Genomic DNA, 5,284 nt, shown 5'->3' on the forward strand with positions numbered 1-5,284 from the left:
GTCTTTATACATATTTTTTGGTTGGGAAAACTATGGCGCAGATTTTTTGTATTTTATTAGTGTACATGTTTATTTTTGTCCATTTATTAACACCGAATATTTTTCAGAGTATCCATTGTTTATGTTATGTCATTACTTTTGAATACTTAATTAGGGTCCAAAGAAAAGGACGTGCTATTGTCAAAATAATAGTAGTTAAGATCATTCAGTATTACAATACGGTATATCAGGTAATTCCCAAACTGGAAATATATTATGGCTAGTTATAAAATATGTAGCATGAATGTACGAGGTCTCATGGATACTAAAAAAAGAAAAGATGTATTTAATTGGTTATGTGACAAGAACTGTGATATTTATTGTTTGCAAGAAACCCATTGCTCAGAAGGAGTAGTAAACAGATGGCAATGTGAGTGGTCGGGAATGTCTTTCTTTACTGCATACTCCAGTAACAGTGTAGGCGTGGCAGTTTTATTCAGGCAAAATTTTGAATATACTGTGAATAAAACAATAACAGATCCACGTGGTCGTTACATCATTATTGATTTGACCATTCAAGAAAAGCGTATATGCCTAGTAAATCTGTATGCACCCAATGATGACACACCCAACTTTTTTGACAATGTGACCTCGTACTTAGATGACTTTGCTATACCAACATGTTTATTTTGTGGTGATTGGAATGTGGTAAGAGATTAAAAAAAAGACTCGATGGGTTATTCAATGAAAAACAACCCATTAGCAAAAGAAAAAGTTGATAAAATAGCAGACGAATACTTTCTTTTGGATATTTGGAGAGAACTGCACCCAAATGATAAAGCATTTACATGGAGAAAAAAGAATCCGCCTAAACAAAGTAGACTAGATTATTTTCTTACCACATCCGACATTGCATCTAATATTACAAATGCAGATATAAAACCAGGCTACAAGACTGATCATAGTTTAATTTCGGTTACTATTAACCAGAATGGGGAAAAACGAGGAAAGGGTTTCTGGAAATTTAATGTAGACCTTCTTAAGGATAAAGAATACATTAATATTGTCAAAAAAACTATAGAGGAAACGGTAAATGATTATATGGTGAATAGCAGTCCAATTGATGAAAGCGCAGAAGTTCCAGATACGGAGAAGTTTTCTATTTCCAGCCAGTTATTTTTCGAGGTTTTAAAACTAAATATCAGAGGCAAAACTATAATGTATTCCAGTCATAGGAAACGAGAAAATAATAAAAAACAATATTTATTGGAACAGGAAATTGACCTTAAAATACAACAAATTAATAAAAACATTCAAAAGGAACAACTGATAGAACTGGAAAATAAACAGTCCGAACTGGAACAAATGCGCTCTCAAGTGTTGAAGGGCGCTATGATAAGGTCAAAGGTAAATGACTCTCTTTATGGGGAGAAACCGTCTAAATATTTTTGTACACTGGAAAAAAGACAGTATGTAAATAAAACGATTGGAAAACTGGTTAAAGAAGATGGTTCTGAAATTTTAGATCAAGGAAAAATTTTGAAAGAAATGAAACAATTTTACAAAAACTTGTATAAATCAGCCAATCAAACGGTCGGGGATATTTCTGATCAAAATTGTTCATTTCTAAAAACAAATATACCAAAATTATCAACGGAGGAAAGAAATTCGTTAGAGGGAAAGCTTACAATACAAGAATGTGCCAATGCTTTGAAAAATATGGTCAATGGAAAAACACCTGGTTCAGACGGTTTCCCCAGTGAATTTTACAAATTCTTTTGGAGAGATATTTCACCTTACCTTTTAATGAGTCTAAATGAATCTTATGAAAAGGGAGAATTAAGTACAACACAGAAACAGGCCATTATAACTTGTCTGCCTAAACCAAACAAGAACAGATTCTTTTTGAAAAACTGGTGTCCGATATCTTTACTGAACACGGATTATAAGATTGGCTCAGCGTGTTTGGCAAATAGAATGAAATTAATATTACCATCAATTATTAATGAGAACCAAAAGGGATTTATGAAGGGCAGAAGTATCAATGATAATACCAGACTAATTTATGATGTGCTGTTTCTTGCAAACCAACAAAACATTCCCGGCATGTTACTTCTCTTAGACTTTGAAAAGGCTTTTGATAGTCTAGAATGGGATTTTATTCAAAAGGCAATGATCAGTTTTAATTTCGGGCCAACTTTCCGTAAATGGGTATCAACTATATATGCTAATGTTACCAGCTGTGTAATTAATAATGGACATTTCACTGACTTTTTTCATGTTCATAGGGGAGTCAGACAAGGTGACCCATTGTCACCATACCTATTTATTCTTGCCATTGAAACTTTAGCAATCTACCTTAGAAATAACGAAAAAGTAAAAGGGATTACCCTGTTAAAAAATGAATATTTGCTTGGGCAATATGCAGATGATGCCTTTTTATTTTTAGATGGAACTGAATGGTCCCTGAGGGAAGTGCTCAATACCTTAGATAAGTTCTCTATCTGTTCAGGACTTCGCCCTAATTATGAAAAAACTAGTGTTATTTGGATAGGGAGTAAACGACATTGCCTCGATAAGTTTTTAACAGACAGAGGTTTAAATTGGACGAACAATCCATTTCAAGTACTGGGGGTCACATTTGATGTGAATCTAAATCTACTGTGTGACCTTAATTATATTCCCGCTATCAATGATATTAAAAGGTTGTTTAAGTCATGGGAAAAGAGGCACTTGACACTCATAGGAAAAGTTACAGTGGTAAAAACATTAGCAATTTCAAAACTGGTTCATTTGTTGACAGTTCTTCCAAACATGCCGGCTAATATCATCAAAGACCTGGAAAAAATAATTTACAATTTTATTTGGAACTCTAATTATGATAAAATTAATAGAAAAAGAATGTGCTTAGAATACAAAGAGGGTGGCTTGAAATTGACCCATTTATTATCATTTATGAAATCTATGAAATCATCCTGGATTTATAAACTACTCAGTGATGACTTTTATACATGGAAACAACTATTTAATAGTCAACTAAAATTTAAACATCACTTGCTCAAGCGTATGGGGGAAGAACAAATATGTTATATTAGACATACAGTATTGAGTGATAATCCATTTTGGAAAGATGTATTTACTGTATGGGAAGAAATTTGTATTACCAAAACAGAAGCAGATTATATTGTAAATCAACCACTTTGGTATAACCCAGCAATATTGGTAGGAAATAACACTGTAATGTATAAGAATTGGCATCACAAAGGAATTGATGTAATTGGGGATTTATTGGATGAAAGTAAAAATATTATGTCATTGAATGTATTTGGCCAAAAATGGAATATTACACCAAAGTTTCTTCAATATCAATCTTTAATTGCTGCAATCCCGAAAAATTGGAAAACAAAACTAAAAAAAAATAAACAGACAAAATGCACGACGAATGTCTGTTATATTCCCAATGGCAATAAGAAAATATCTAAAACTATTTACAGTTACTACATTCGTCAATTAGGACTAAAAACAAAACCACTTACTGCTGTAAAAAAGTGGAGCAAGTTCTTTTCTTTGCAAAATGAAGAATTTCAAAATATTTTCATTCTGCCATATAAAACTACGGACGATGTATCAATGAGAAATGTTCAATTTCGGTTATTACATAGAATTACACCAACTAACAGATACTTGCATTTAAGAAATTTGGTAGAGGATGAAAGATGTTCTTTTTGTGGTCTGTTTGTAGAAAGATGTCATCATTTGTTTTTTGAATGCCCCCATGTGCTTGAGCTTTGGACACAGGTAGAAAATTATTTAGAGGTAAACGGCAATATTTACATAAAATTTTCTCAGAAAGATATAATTTTGGGCATACCTTTAAATTCAAACAGAAATCATCTCTGCCTTTTAAATTTTCTGATACTTTTTACGAAATTGTATATTATGCGGTGTAAATGGAAACAGGTGCAGCCAAGTATACAGGCATGGAAAAATACTTTGATTTTAACCTTTAATATTGAGTATTCCAAGTCCATACAGAAAGATTCTCTACATGGATTCAAAAGTACATGGGACCCACTGTTTGACTCAATGGAGTTACTCTAAATTGTTTTGTTTTTTCATTTTAATTTTTACGTTGTTATGTTATTTTGTATTTGTACTGTTTTAATATCATATAATAATAAAAAAAAAAAAAAAAAAAAAAAAAAAAGTTTGAACAAAATCCATTTGTAAACAGTCGAGATATGCTTGATTTTTTAGTACAAAAATGGCCGCCATTTGGCATCTTGAATCGTGAAACAAATTGATGTGCATATGTATAATATCATGTATGAAGTATGTGTGAAGGTTTATTGTGATTGGTCCGATATTTCTAAGATACAAGTTCGGACACAAACACAAGCGCACGACGCACGGCGCATGCACAGAGGTCAAAACATAAGTCCTCGTTTTCGGACTGCGTCCGAACAGAGACTAATAACGTTATAATGTTTAAAAAAATAACTAAGTAATCTAAAAAAAATGATGATAGTACCAATACAAATAAAGGACAAGTGTAAATGTGTTTGAAAATAAACTTTGAACAGATCTAATTACCATACAGTGACTTCACACAAAGGTCAAATATTAACTAGAGTAAAAACAAAGGCATTTTTCAATAATGAACTTAAGATGGCACTGGTTTAACTGAAAAAAATAATTGTTAAGGCCAAATCAACATTTTGTGTATTTAATTGCTTTTACATTCTTTGTATTTACTGCATGCTATGCTATATTATATTCATTGCACACTTAGACAAAACCATGTGGTGAATTGCGCCACCAAGTGTTATCGGCTTGGACAAAACTAGTGGAGAATAGCGCCACCCAGAGTTATTGGCTTGGACAAAACCATGTGGTGAATAGCGCCACCCAGAGTTATTGGCTTGGACAAAACCATGTGGTAAATAGCGCCACGCAGAGTTATTGGCTTGGACAAAACGATGTAGTGAATAGCGCCACCAAAAGTTATTGGCTTGGACAAAACCATGTGGTGAATAGCGCCACCCAGAGTTATTGGCTTGGACAAAATCATGTGGTGAATGGCGCCACCCAGAGTTATTGGCTTGGACAAAACCATGTGGTGAATGGCACCACCCAGAGTTATTGGCTTGGACAAAACCATGTGGAGAATAGCACCACCTAGAGTTATTGGCTTGGACAAAACCATGTGATGAATAGCACCACCCAGAGTTATTGGCTTGGACAAAACCATGTGGTGAATAGCGCCACACATGAGATATCAGAAATAACACTACCATTTCTCGAT

This window comes from Saccoglossus kowalevskii, chromosome 14 (assembly GCF_978046115.1).
Source record: "Saccoglossus kowalevskii chromosome 14, keSacKowa6.1, whole genome shotgun sequence".
NCBI classification, from domain to species: Eukaryota; Metazoa; Hemichordata; class Enteropneusta; family Harrimaniidae; genus Saccoglossus; species Saccoglossus kowalevskii.